Genomic DNA, 15,678 nt, shown 5'->3' on the forward strand with positions numbered 1-15,678 from the left:
GCCGAGCGGAGGTGAGTACTCAGAACTAAAGGGGGGTGAGAGGGGGCTGGATGATGTTGAAGGCCGCAGTGGTCTTCAACCTGCGGACCTCCGGAGGTTTCAAAACTACAACTCCCAGCAAGCCCGGACAGCCGATGGCTGCCCGGGCTTGCTGGGAGTTGTAGTTTTGAAACCTCTGGAGGTCCGCAGGTTGAAGACCACTGAGGGCGAATGATGAGAAGAGGATGATGAAGGGGGGGTGTGGGGATGATGAAGGGGGGTGGGGATGATGAAGGGGGGGGTGTGGGATGATAAGGGGATGATGAAGGGGGGATGTGCGGGATGATAAGGGGATGATGAAGGGGGGATGTGTGGGATGATAAGGGGATGATGAAGGGGGGATGTGTGGGATGATGACAAGGGGATGATGAAGGGGGGATGTGTGGGATGATAAGGGGATGATGAAGGGGGGATGTGTGGGATGATAAGAGGATGATGAAGGGGGGATGTGTGGGATGATGACAAGGGGATGATGATGAGGATGTTAATGACGGGTCTGGATGATGACAGGGGGGGATGAGGTATTTCCCACCCTAGGCTTGTACTCGAGTCAATAACTTTTCCTGGGATTTTGGGTTGAAATTAGGGGTCTCGGCTTATACTCGGGTCGGCTTATACTCGAGTATATACGGTATATATATATATATATATATATATATATATATATATATATATATATATATATATATATATATATATATATATATAATATATCAGTGATTGATCTTTTAATATCTATATTGTAAGATTGCTTGCAGTTTGCATTTTATATTTTGTGTGTTCTTCTCACAAGGGCCCTGTGAGGAGTAACGTATTGCATATTATCATATTTAAAAAAAAACAATTGAATTATCATTGAAGCACGACCCAGAAATCTATTTTACATATTAATATACAATATATATATATATATATATATATATATATATATACATACACATTATTATATACACTACCCTGAAGGTCCGGGCAAATTTTTCAGGGTTTTTTTCAGATTTGTGAATTACTTCTATTAAAAAAATCTTAATCCTTCCAGTTCTTACCAGTGGCTGTATACTACAGAGGAAGTTGAGTTGTTCTTTTCTGTCTGATCCCAGTGCTTTCTGCTGACACCTCTGTCCATATCAGGAAAAAATACCCATAGAAAACCTATCCTGATCTGGACAGTTCCTGACATGGACAGAGGTGTCAGCAGAGAGCACTGGGATCAGACAGAAAAGAACAACTCAAATTCCTCTGGAGCATACAGCAGCTGATAAGTACTAGAAGGATTAAGCATTTTTAATAGAAGTAATTTACAAATCTGTTTAACTTTCTGGCACCAGTTGATTAAAAAAAATTATTTTCCACTGGAGTACCCTTCAAGGTTTAGGGGATGGGTCCATTTTAAGGACAGACGGAGATGTTCGTTTCTGTTTTTAAACCCAATCTTGGCTTCGGCTTCAAAAAATTCTTTGACTTCATAAAAAAATCTTTTATATGCTAACACACCCTTAACCCCTTCCCGACCTATGACATACCTGTACGTCATGGGTGGCAAGGTGTTCCCGACCCATGACATACAGGTACGTCATGAACATTTTTGCCGCTACTCGCGGCATCCCGCAGCGCCCGGAAAGATTGTGGCTATCACTGATAGCCAGCCATCTTACCGTGCGACCACGGGGGGTTTCGTCCCCCCCCCCCCCCCCCAGCGATCGCTGCTATCAGCTGGTCAAATCTGACTAGCTGATAGCAGCGTTTCGCTATCAGAATACTTAGCAGCGCGGTGTGTGAGTCCCGATCACGGGGATCGGGACACACACCGCTCTGCTAAGTGTCCCTGACCCGTCCCCCGGCGTCACTTACCCGTCCGAGCGGTGTCCCGAGCGGTCCCGGCGCGAGCAGTGTCCTCCATGCGGTCCCGGCGGCGCTGCGTCCCGGAGGTGAGTTTCCGGCAGCAGTGCGGCATCTTCATTGGCAGCAGTGAGATCGCCGTAAAGCGATCTCACTGCTGCCTCTGGGAGTTTCAAAACTGCAACTCCCAGCATGCCCAGACAGCCTTTGGCTTTCTGGGCATGCTGGGAGTTGTAGTTTTGCAACATCTGGAGGTCCTCAGTTTGGAGACCACTGTATAATGGTCTCCAATCTGTGCTCTTCCAGATGTTGCAAAACTACAAATCTCAGCATGCTCAGTCTGTCCAGGCATGCTGGGAGTTGTAGTTCTCTAACATCTGGAAGAGCACAGATTGGAGACCATTATACAGTGGTCTCCAAACTGTGGCCCTCCAGATGTTGCAAAACTACAACTCCCAGCATGCCCAGACTGCCCAAGCATGCTGGAAGTTGTAGTTCGGCAACATCTGATCCTTCAGATATTGCCGAACTACAACTTCCAGCATGCCTGGGCAGTCTGGGCATGCTGGGAGTTGTAGTTTTGCAACAACTGGAGGCACACTAGTTGGGAAACATTGTCCGTTTCCTACCTCAGTGCCTCCAGCTGTTGCAATTGTTTCAAAACTATAACTCCCAGCATGCACTGACAGACCATGCATGCTGGGAGTTGTAGTTTTACAACAGCTGGAGGCACACTGGTTTGGAAACACTAAGTTTGGTTGCAAAACACTTGAAAGTTTATTACTTAACTTAGTGTTTCCAAACCAGTGTTCCTCCAGCTGTTGCAAAACTACAACTCCCAGCATGCACGGACAGCCAAAGGGCATGCTCGGAGTTTGCAACAGCTAGAAGTTTGCCCCCTCCCCCCAATGTGAATGTACAGGGTACACTCACATGGGCGGAGGTTTACAGTGAGTGCTGCAAGTTTGAGATGGCGCAAATTTTGCGCTGCAGCTCAAACTTCCAGCGGCAAACTTGCTGTGAACCTCTGCCCATGTGACTGTACCCTAAAAACACTACACTACACTAACACTAACCTAAAATAAAAAGTAAAAAACACTACATATACACATACCCCTACACAGCCCCCCTCCCCCCCAAAAAAATGAAAAACGTCTGGTACGCTACTGTTTCCAAAACGGAGCCTCCAGCTGTTGCAAAATAATAACTCCCAGTATTGCCGGACAGCCATTGACTGTCCAGGCATGCTGGGAGTTTTGCAACAGCTGGAGGCACCCTGTTTGCGAATCACTGGCATAGAATACCCCTATGTCCACCCCTATGCAAATCCCTAATTCAGGCCTCAAATGCGCATGGCGCTCTCTCACTTTGGAGCCCTGTCGTATTTCAGGGCAACAGTTTTGGGACACATATGGGGTATCGCCGTACTCGGGAGAAATTGCCTTACAAATTTTGGGGGGCTTTTTCTTCTTTAACCACTTATGAAAAGGTGAAGTTGGGGTCTACACCAGCATGTTAGTGTAAAAAAATTAATTTTTTACACTGACATGCTGGTGTTGCCCTATACTTTTCATTTTCACAAGAGGTAAAAGGGAAAAAAGACCCTCTAAATTTGGAATGCAATTTCTCCCGAGTACGGAAATACCCCATATGTAGGTGTAAAATGCTCTGTGGGCGCACAACAAGGCCCAGAAGGGAGAGTGCGCCATGTACATTTGAGGCAATTTGCACAGGGGTGGCTGATTGTTACAGCAGTTCTGACAAACACAAAACAATAAATATCCATATGTGACCCCATTTTGGAAACTACACCCCTCATGGAATTTAATAAGGGGTGCAGTGAGCATTTACACCCCACTGGTGTATGACAGATTTTTGGAACAGTGGTCTGTGAAAATGAAAAATAAAATTTTTGATTTGCACAGTCCACTGTTTCAAATATCTGTCATACACCAGTGGGGTGTAAATGCTCACTGCACCCCTTATTAAATTCCATGAGGGGTATAGTTTCCAAAATGGGGTCACATGTGGGGGGGTCCACTATTCTGGCACCATAGGGGCTTCCTAAAGGTAACATGCCCCCCAAAAACCCTTTCAGAAAAACTCACTCTCCAAAATCCCATTGTTGCTCCTTCGCTTCTGAGCCCTCTACTGCGCCCGCCGAACACTTTACATACGCATATGAGGTATTTCCTTACTCGAGAGAAATTGGGTTACAAATTTTAGGGTGATTTCTCTCCTTTTACCCCTTGTAAAAATTAAAAAATTGGGTCTACAAGAAAATGCAAGTGTAAAAAATGAAGATTTAGAATTTTCTCCTTCACTTTGCTGCTATTCCTGTGAAACACCTAAAGGGTTAAAACACTTACTGAATGTCATTTTGAATACTTTGGGGGGTGCAGTTTTTATAATGGGGTCATTTATGGGTTATTTCTAATATGAAGACCCTTAAAATCCACTTCCAACCTGAACTGGGCCCTGAAAAATTACGATTTTGAAAATCTTGAGAAAAATTGGAAAATTGCTGCGGAACTTTGAAGCCCTCTGATGTTCTCCAAAAGTAAAAACTTGTCAATTTTTTTATGCAAACACAAAGTAGACATATTGTATATGTGAATCAATATGTAATTTATTTGGAATATCCATTTTCCTTTAAACAGAGACTTTCAAAGTTAGAAAAATGCTAAATTTTCTAAATTTTCATGAAATTTTTAGATTTTTTACCAAGAAAGGATGCAAATATCAGTGAAATTTTACCAATAACATAAAGTAGAATATGTCACGAAAAAACAATCTCGGAATCAGAATGATAAGTAAAAGCATTCCAGAGTTATTAATGTTTAAAGTGACAGTGGTCAGATTTTCAAAAAATGCCCAGGTCCTGAAGGTGAAAATGGGCTGGGTCATGAAGGGGTTAAAGGGGTATTCCAGGCAAAAACTTTTTTTTTTATATATATATATCAACTGGCTCCGGAAAGTTAAACAGATTTGTAAATTACTTCTATTAAAAAATGTTAATCCTTCCAATAGTTATTAGCTTCTGAAGTTTTCTGTCTAACTGCTCATTGATGATGTCACGTCCCGGGAGCTGTGCATGATGGGAAAATATCCCCATACGAGCTGCACAGCTGCTGGGACGCGAGTCATCAGAAAGCAGTTAGACAGAAAACAGCAACTCAACTTCAGAAGCTAATAACTATTGGAAGGATTAAGATTTTTTAATAGAAGTAATTTACAAATCTGTTTAACTTTCTGGAGCCAGTTGATATATAAAAAAAAGTTTTGGCCTGGAATACCCCTTTAATCCTGTTAGGTAACATCAAACTCTTGTGTTATCATTTCATAGACTTTTTGGCCAATGACTTGGTACTGTGTTAAAGAGCAACAATGTTTATCATCCATCCACATGATTGGTGATAAATGTGAGAGCACTGGGTGTCCTGTCCAACTTCCGGGGGACTCTATGATCGAGAGGACAGGGGGCCCCTTTGTGAATAGAGCAATATAAAGCTTGTGTGGTGACTGCTCCTTTTACTGTCATATAACCCGATCCTGGAGATCAGTACTGCAGGCAATGTCTTGGATAATACAATCATTCCTATTCCTTCTTATTACTGAAGAACCTCTTTTTAATGTGTGTCTGTCACTCAGAAATCCAGGCGGACTGGTGCTGAGGTCTGGAGCTGCAGCTTGATGTCCACATTACACAATTCTTTATTGATTTTATCATCGCAGTAACTGGATTTGTATTGAAGTACGGTATGTGTTTTACCGGGAAGTTGTACTTAGACCAAATAATTTCTATATACCACATACAGAGCTGAGCTTGATATATGACTCTCTGAAGGTCGCCGCATATTTCATGGCTTTACATAAACTAACCTAGAAGAGCATGAAGTGATGTATTACAAAATCTACGGTCACGTTAAGGTCATGATCCGATGAATAATTGCGCACATAGGAATACACAGAGGGGGAGTGTTAGAACACATTCTGGTATGATGAAACCCAACCTCTGTGTATTCTTATGTCTCTTCCTGAATTCAATCACCATTAAATTGTTCAAGAGAATCTGTGGCCAACCCAAAAATGTTTAGATGTTATTGTCCTTAAATGTCTTTTACTGTCGTTAAATAGGATCATACACCCGTTTACAGTTTCTTGATGTGTCCTTCTGTTTCTGAGATATGAGAGTTTAGTGTCTGACAATTCAGTGAATCAGATGGATGTGAATATCGGGTGTTGGGTAGGAGTATACAGCCGGGGATGTGTTACACTGAGGTGCAAGTAAGCCTAAATACACACTCCCGAACTGTATAATCCCACACATCACTCCCATTATTAAAATTAAGTTCATGCTACTGCAAAGTCCCCTAAAAAGAAAGGCTTTTTGCTCATATTAACAGAATATAGGGCCCTTTATACAAAGATTATGAACAGAAGTCATTCAGAAAAAAACATTGTTCAGCTGTCCACTGAACGCCATTTGCCTAATAGCTGTTAGTTTTTGGGATCTATACCGCATCCCCCCCCCCAAAAAAAAAAAAAAAACATAGGTTAGCTGCTCACTAAGGGATCTGTTTATATGCCGCCCATAGACATGAATGGAGAAGGGAAGGGGGAAGTTAAAGGGTAGTAGATGGAGAAGTAGAAACAAGCGGGAAAACAGACTACAGGAGTATACAGTGAGTATTAGATGCCACTCCCGGTCTTGATTTAAAGGGATATTCCAGGAATTTTTTTTTATGTGACTATGCTACAGGGGCTGTAAAGTTAGTGTAGTTCATAATATAGTGTCTGTACCTGTGTGTGACGGTTTTCTCACAATTCTTCTGTGATTTTCACCCCAATATTTATTTTTATCAGCATACAAAATTACTGTTGTCTCATATTTTTCCCAGGTTGCAATGCAGCCTGACTCACTAGTCATCTGATGACAGGGAGCCTGTCTGCTTCAATGGGTGGAGTGATCGCTTTGGGGGGGGGGGGGGGGGGGGGGAGAGATCAATCTGCAACAGCTGTAGGAACCCTAATTGAAGACCACAGGTCTTTTGAATGGATGCAGCTCATTAATGTTTCAGTGGGTGTGGTGGCTGATGTGTGGGAGGGAGGAAAATGGAATTATGGGATTTGTAGGCAAAATAAGAAAACTCAAACAGGAAATGCCAGTTCACAAAATACTAGCCACAGTGTTATAGTAATCTCACAACATAGCCATTTAGCCCCAAGACAAGTGCAGATCCTTCCTAAGCATGTCCATTACTGTCTGCCAGGTATGCACTAAAATCACGTTATGGGGGATAACCCCTTTAAGGCTGACACTGCTCAGTACTGCTTTGTTATATCCTCTATGCTTCTGCTGCTTCTGAGGATGTACTATAAAGATATAGGGGAGCAAGATCCCCTCTTCTGTCTCTGTGCAGAAACATTCTTTTTATTTTTCGGGGATGTAGAGGAGTCAATTTCAAAGTACAGGAAATGTTTTATTTCTGAACATCCTTGGTTATTAATATGGTGGTGAATTATATCACCATGTAAGATATATGTTCCTTTTCATCTTTGTTCTCCAACACAACTGTATAGAGTTGAAGACATGAATTGTTGAGTTATGCTGCAGTTAATCCATTTATTAAGGGTCGATGTTCCAGCCCGTATAATAGTCTCTGGTGTAGGAAGCCTTAGAATAGGCTTTATACATAATTCACCATGTGTCTACTAAACATGATTCATCATCTGTACAGACTCCTATTACAGGATGGGATAATTACAGCCACACAATAGGCGAGCGGCAGACACTTGTCTCTGCAACATTTACCGTATTGTGTCCTCAACCAGGTTGGCGACAGAGAGTACAAAACTTACTGGGGCTATGATAGGAAACCATTGTCACTGATGTATCTTGGCGTCAACTGTCAAAGCGGTCATACAATTCTATAATGATGGTAATCATAATCAACGTATGGTTAAACCTTCTGATAAGTCCTTCTGATAAGTCCTATCTTTTACTCTTTTTATGTATGTATTTTTTTTTTTTTATATCTTTTCAATAACCTTATTCCCCAAATTCTTCTTTTGAGACATAAGGGGAGATTTATCAAAACCTGTCCAGAGGAAAAGTTGCCCAGTTGCCTATAGCAACCAATCAGCGCGCTTCTTACATTTTTAACAAGGCCTCTGCAAAATTAAAGAAGCGATATGATTGGTTGCTATGGGCAACTGGACACCTTTTCCTCTGTACAGGTTTTGATAAATCTCCCCCATAGTTTTGCTTCTACATCAAATAATTGTGGTTAAAGGGGTACTCCGGTGAAAAACTTTTTTTTTTTTTTTTTAAATCAACTGGTGCCAGAAAGTTAAACAGATTTGTAAATTACTTCTATTAAAAAATCTTAATCTTTCATGTACTTATTAGCTGCTGAATACTACAGTGGAAATTATTTTCCGTTTGAAACACAGAGCTCTCTGCTGACATCATGAGCACAGTGCTCTCTGCTGACATCTCTGTCCATTTTAGGAACTGTCCAGAGTAAAAGGAAATCCCCATAGCAAACATATGCTGTTCTGGACAGTTCCTAAAATGGACAGAGATGTCAGCAGAGAGCCCTGTGTTCCAAAAAGAAAATAATTTCCGCTGTAGTATTCAGCAGCTAATAAGTACTGGAAGGATTAAGATTTTTTAATAGAAGTGATTTACAAATCTGTTTAAAGGAGTACTCCGGCACGCACTTTTTTCCTTTTATCCCGTCCGGGCTGCAAAATAAAAGAAAACACACTTTTTCTTACCTGCCAACGAGCCCCCGGAGCTCCGGTACAGGTGTTCGGTCCCCGGGCTGTATTCTTCTTACTTCCTGTTAGCCCGACACGTCACACGGAGCTTCAGCCTATCGCCGGCCGAGGCGGGACATCGCTGCGGCCAGTGATAGGCTGAAGCTCCGTGTGACGGGTCGGGCTAACAGGAAGTAAGAAGAATACAGCCCGGGGACCGAACACCTGTACCGGAGCTCCGGGGGCTCGTTGGCAGGTAAGAGAAAGTGTGTTTTCTTTTATTTTGCAGCCCAGACAGGATAAAAGGAAAAAAGTGTGCGCCGGAGTACTCCTTTAACTTTCTGGCACCAGTTGAAAAAAATTTTAAAAAAAGTTTTCACCGGAGTATCCCTTTAACTAATAAGAAAACGTTGGAACTCGGCACATCCACACGCGTTCCTACACATGCAGTAGTTTAGCACCAAAAAAACAAACCACATGATACAGGAATATATAAATTTATAACAAACTTTATTGATTAAAACAGAAAAAGAAAAGAAAAAAACATATTGATACTAACAAAGCACAGGGCGAAAACGTGCGTTCGGGGCTGGAGGTGAGAGGTCTCTTCATTAGGTGCACAATCCATCTTTTCCACTGTTGATACCAGTATGTAGGCAGGCAGCTTCCTTTTCTTTGCAGTCAATGTTTGCTGTTTTCTCCCATGCTTTATACCCCTAAATCTGCATACCTGTCATTTTGTATTGAACCACCTATATGTTACCCAGGACATCCTCCATTTTTCCTGTTTGTGCTACTAGCCGTGCCTGAGTATACACTTATTTTTTTATTTTTTTTTGTGAGTGTTCTTGTATCAATATGTTTTTTCTTTTCTTTTTCTATTTTAATCAATAAAGTTTGTTATAAATTGATATATTCCTGTATCATGCGGTTGTTTTTTTTGGTGATGGTATATTGCAGTAATCTTAAACCTGCGGACCTCCAGATGTTGCAAAACTACAACTCCCAGCATGCCCGGACAGCCGTTGGCTGTCCGGGCATGCTGGGAGTTGTAGTTTTGCAACATCTGGAGGTCTGCAGGTTGAAGACCACTGATATATTGGATATGACCACAGATAGTGTTATTATAAGCCCATAACCTCCTAGGGAGTTGTAGTTTTGCAGCATCTGGAGCCAATGACATTGGGACTTTTACATGAAGCTTGGTTGAACACCTGCTGGGTGCAGTTTTTAAGTGTACCTGTAGTCAACAAACACTTTTTACATAATGTAGATAATACAATTATATGTATATATTTGTAATATACATTGGTTAAAAAAATGTGTATATTTATGGGTGAAAAAATATGCTGTCCCTGCAGCTATTGCCTGTGAGGAGTCCAAATACAGGAAGTGAGGAAAGGACAAGCAGGGCTCTGTGCAGGCTCTTGGCTTGTAAATCATCCTCACGTGTGAGCCGGTAGCATGTCATAGAGCCTCACTGCACAGAGCCCTGCTTGTCCTCAGTGTACAGAGCCCTGCTTGTCCTCAGTGTACAGAGCCCTGCTTGTCCTCAGTGTACAGAGCCCTGCTTGTCCTCAGTGTACAGAGCCCTGCCTGTCCTCAGTGTACAGAGCCCTGCCTGTCCTCAGTGTACAGAGCCCTGCCTGTCCTCAGTGTACAGAGCCCTGCCTGTCCTCAGTGTACAGAGCCCTGCCTGTCCTCAGTGTACAGAGCCCTGCCTGTCCTCAGTGTACAGAGCCCTGCCTGTCCTCAGTGTACAGAGCCCTGCCTGTCCTCAGTGTACAGAGCCCTGCCTGTCCTCAGTGTACAGAGCCCTGCCTGTCCTCAGTGTACAGAGCCCTGCCTGTCCTCAGTGTACAGAGCCCTGCCTGTCCTCAGTGTACAGAGCCCTGCCTGTCCTCAGTGTACAGAGCCCTGCCTGTCCTCAGTGTACAGAGCCCTGCCTGTCCTCAGTGTACAGAGCCCTGCCTGTCCTCAGTGTACAGAGCCCTGCCTGTCCTCAGTGTACAGAATCAAGATAAAACCAAGCAATCTCCAGGTAGCAGAGCGGGATCAATGGAAGCGCTGAGACCAGATAAGAAGTTAAAAGGATTTATTTCCAGTAATGCAACGCGTTTCACGGTCACCCGCTTCCTCAGGATGCCTGAGGAAGCGGGTGACCGTGAAACGCGTTGCATTATGGGAAATAAATCCTTTTAACTTCTTATCTGGTCTCAGCGCTTCCATTGATCCCGCTCTGCTACCTGGAAATTGCTTGTTTTTATCGTGATTCTATTTCAGCGGGACGAAGCTGCAGAGACCCTTTGATGATATGCCCTGTTCCATTGTTGTACTTGGTTGGAGTACAACTTCATGTGGTAAGCGCAATTCACACTTAGCATTACCAACTCACCTTTGGTGTTACACTACGGAGCGCATCCGTTTGTGCTTTTTTTATCTCAGTGTACAGAGACCAGCTTGTCCACCCTCACTTCCTGTATTTGGACTCCTCATAGAGACACACAGACAATAGCTGTAGGGACAAAATATACATATTTTTTAACCAAGGTATATTACAAATATACATATAATGGTATTATTGAAGTTATATAAAGGTTTCTGTTGCGGACAGGTACACTTTAAGGGAAAACAGTCAACAGTGACCGTGATTAAAATGATGCCTACCAGGAGCAGATCCGTCGCTCCTTTGTGCCGTTACTCTTCTTTTTGTGATTATGCTTAGGGCGCAGGCGAGTTTACGATGTCTTCCTCGGGCGTGGTGACGTCACTGCTGCTGGTTTGGCGCTCGGTTCAGCTTATAAATACGTGTATTCTCCCTCTGCCTCCTCGCTCTTCTTTATGTCCTACTTCACGTGTGCCGCTTCCTGGGTACACCAAGATAGGGAGGGAGGGGGAGAATATACATATTTGTGAGCTGAGCAGAGCGCCGAATCATTAGTGGTGATGTCAGCATGCCCGACGAAGACATTGTCACCCCGTCCACGCTCCAAGCTGCAAATTAGCATAATCATAAAAAGTATAACGTTGTGACAGATCCGCTCGTGGTACGCATCATTTTAATCGGGGTCATCCGCCCTACCAGCTGGTTAATGCGGATGGTTCTGGTGTACTGTACATTTTTACTTGCCTGGTCACCACAAAAACAGCTAAGGAATTCAAAACAATGTTAAATGTGGAAGTCTAAAATTTGTGTCTGGGATTACCCACATCCCCTCTCCAGCAGACACTCCATACCCAGTAATGTTTAAAAATAGACAAAAAGGAATGGTCGAGGTGTTTGCACAATCAAGTCCGATTGAGACACAAGCTTCAGAACTCAACGTAAAGGATTTGGAAAAATTTATTTAAAAAAAAAAAAACAACTCTCAGTATGAGAGATTCCTCTCCTAATCTTAACTCCTGATCTCCTAATCATTTAGAGTAAAGACATCTATGAAATCTCCCAATGGATGGAATATATAAATTAAAACCCATTTAATTTAAAATTTAGACCTGTGAAAACAGTGACATTGATTTGTCAGCCTATACAAACTTTCACATATCGTAAATCGGTATATGGAAACTTGCTATTATATACTTAAAGGAAATCTGCAGTAAATTAACCTTATCCCCTATCAAAATGATAGGGGATAAGTGTCTGATCGTGGAAAGGGGGGTCCGAACGCTAGGACCCCCCTCAATCTCCTGCACGGGGCCGCGGCTCTCCCGTGTAGGAGACGTGCCGGCCGCAGCATGCCTGCTCCTATTTATCTCTATGGGAGAGGTGGGGATGTAGTGTTTGTGCCTCCCCTAGAGCTGTATGGAGCGGGGCATGTCCGTCGAGCTCACTGAGCTTGACGCTATGCGCATTAGCTTGGCACAGCGCGGAAATGTCGGGATCCCATTAGGGAGATCCCGGGAGGCCCCAGCGGCCGGACCCCCGCGATCAGACACTCTTGTGGATAGGGGATAAGTGTATTTCGCTGCAGTTGTTATTTAATCAAATCATCCACCGCATACCTTTAAAGGGGTACTCCGGTGGAAAACTTTTTATTTATTTATTTTTTTTATCAACTGGTGCCAGAAAGTCAAACAGATTTGTAAATTACTTCTATTAAAAAAATCTTAACCCTTTCAGTAGGAAATTCTTTTATTTTTGGAACACCGTTCTCTCATGCTGACATCATGACCACAGTGCTCTCCGCTGACATCTCTGTCCATTTTAAGAACTGTCCAGAGTAGGAGAAAATCCCCATAGCAAACACATCCTGCTCTGGACAGAGATGTCAGCAGAGAGCACTGTGGTCATGATGTCAGCATGAGAGAACGGTGTTCCAAAAATAAAAGAATTTCCTACTGAAAGGGTTAAGATTTTTTTAATAGAAGTAATTTACAAATCTGTTTGACTTTCTGGCACCAGTTGATAAAAAAAAAAAATAAATAAAAAGTTTTCCACCGGAGTACCCCTTTAAAGGTATGCGGTGGATGATTTGATTAAATAACAACTGCAGCGAAATACACTACATAGAGCTCTGTGTTTCAAAAAGAAAAGAATTTCCTCGGTAGTATTCAGCAGCTAATAAATACTGGAAGGATTAAGATTTTTTAATAGAAGTAATTTACAAATCTGTTTAACTTTCTGGCACAAGTTATTTAAAAAAAAATAAAAGTTTTCCACCGGAGTAGTCCATTCCGGTAGGAGGATATGCACTTCACTAACGAAATTCTGATGCTCTGTTTGAACTTCAGCTAGTTGTCTTGACCATGTCTACATGCCTAAATGCATTGAGTTGCTGCCATTTGATTGACTGATTAGCTATTTTTGTTAACAAGCAATTGAGCAGCTGTACCTAATAAAGTGGCCAGCGAATGTATGCTGCTCCTCGACTCATCACTTTATTTATATCTGTGACGGGCCGGCACATTGTGTATCAGAGGCCGGTCTATGTGACGTGTTCAGCGTGCGTCATCTCTGCTGTTCACAGGTAGACTACATTTACAGTAATGGAAAAGAATGGGCAGGGCTAGTTGCTGATGGCCAAATGACTGTAAATGTCACCATTTGGCACAATGGCAAACATTTTTGGCCATTATCTGTGCCCTGTCCGAATTGACGAAACTGTTACCATGTGTGCCCGGAGTTTTTCAGCCCAGCATTACCTGATTCCTAACTTGAACCTTTTGATCTGATCTGTGTCCATGCACTTGTCCTGTGTGAATCCTTCGTATTGCTGGAAGCAGGTAACAAGTGCCAAGAGCCGACTCACCTGAAGGGGTTGTGCTAATCCCGGCACACCACGTACAAAGGCATAAGAATTAGACTGCAGCTGCCTCCTCCAGGACGCTCCAGGGACATGATCCATAGAAATCCAACTCCTCCCTTCACCAATACAGAGGATCCACGTGCGCTGCTCATTAGACAATACAATTGTGCGCTACTGAACCAGTAGGGATTTATTTTAAAAAATATCGATATATAAAAACGTACAACGCGCTTCGAAGCCGGAACGGCTTCGAAACGCGTTGTACGTTTTTATATATCAATATTTTTAATCCCTACTGGTTCAGTTTCTTCATGCGGAAGAACTGAACCAGTAGGGATTATAAAAAAAATATTGATATATAAAAGGTACAACGCGTTTCGAAGCCGCAATGGCTTCGAAACGCGTTGTACGTTTTAATATATCAATATTTTTAATCCCTACTGGTTCAGTAGCGCACAGTTTTATTGTCTGGTGGGCAGCGCACGTGGATCTTCTGTATTGGTGAACTGCGGAGTTGGAATTCTAAATGCAGCAGCACAGCTCCATTATAGGAAGAGACCTGCATGCAGAGTATGTCTATCTGGAATAAGTGAGTGCGTATGACGTGATTTATTAGACCGGGTAGTCGTCTTCTGAAGACTGAAGTCAATCTAAAAGGCCATCAGCTATGTATAATAGTCGGTGATGAAGCGGCATAGAACATAAAAGCTTTTTTATTTCACCACTGCAGCGAATAAGTATTATTTTGAGAACAATACAGTACCTGAGGTTGGCAACAATTCTCATCATTTGGAAATGATCCCATACAGGGTTGTAGCATATTCAGGGCATTGTATCATACATGTAAAAAGAATGATCCTTCCATTAGTCCAGCTCTATATAGGATCTGTGTTAGGCTTCTTTCACACGGAGTAATTAAAGAGGAATTTACTCGAGTATTTCCTCTTGAATTCTCCTCTCCATATTAATGCACATCTCCTCTGTCCATTGACTTTAATGTTTTTTCTGCTGTCCTGTTCACACTACAGAAATTCTGCTAGCAGAATTCCGACGCTGAATTCCTTTCCGCTTGAAGAAAGAACATGTTCATTCTTCAAGCGGAATCCGCGAGCAGAAATCAGTAGAAGTCAATGGTAAAAATAAATTCCGCCCAACATCGTTTTCGTGCGGAATTTGTGCGGAAATGGCTGAAAACCCCTTCAGTTCTTTCTCCCCCATTTCCACGCGCAATTCTTTTTTTCCATATGTACATTTTTCGGCGTGTGAACGCACCCTTAGGCTTTCACACTGCCGCTTCGCCCTGTCAAGAGCTCTTTTTTTTTTTCTTTTTGAATTTGACGGGCGCAATGGGCAACACGGGTCCCAATGGACCCATTATAGTCAGTTTTTCAGCGGGATTTGCAGGAGAAAAAGATGGCACAAGCTGTATTCTTTTTCCCGCTATTTTCCCCAGCGGCCCTGACGGCTGCCACTCTACTGTGTAATAATGGTAGTGTGAAAGGGGCCTTTAGAGTATGTTCACACTGATTAATATGTGCAAGGAATTCTCGCTGAAAACATCCGCTCAGAATTGACCGGTTTTATTCCGCGCGGAATTCCACACATAAATCAGTGCGGAATTCAGCGCAGCATAGGAGACATTATTAAAAAAAAAAAAAAAAATGTTAGGTAATTCCGCAGAATTACTCGCGGAAATTCCTCTCCAAACCTTCAGTGTGAACTTACCCTTATAATGTTTGCTTTGCCACATTGTGATGCATGTGATGCACTCTGCACCTTGTATCTGTATAAA

At 42.7% G+C, this 15,678-nt stretch overlaps 1 protein-coding gene across 5 annotated transcripts in view; it reads left to right on the forward strand.

Moving 5' to 3' along the window:
• ATP11C (ATPase phospholipid transporting 11C) overlaps positions 1 to 15,678 on the forward strand; it is a 190,750-nt gene that overhangs the window by 71,728 nt on the left and 103,344 nt on the right. The gene's annotated exons all lie outside the window — the stretch shown is intronic.

The sequence above is a fragment of the Hyla sarda genome, chromosome 9 (assembly GCF_029499605.1).
Source record: "Hyla sarda isolate aHylSar1 chromosome 9, aHylSar1.hap1, whole genome shotgun sequence".
NCBI classification, from domain to species: Eukaryota; Metazoa; Chordata; class Amphibia; order Anura; family Hylidae; genus Hyla; species Hyla sarda.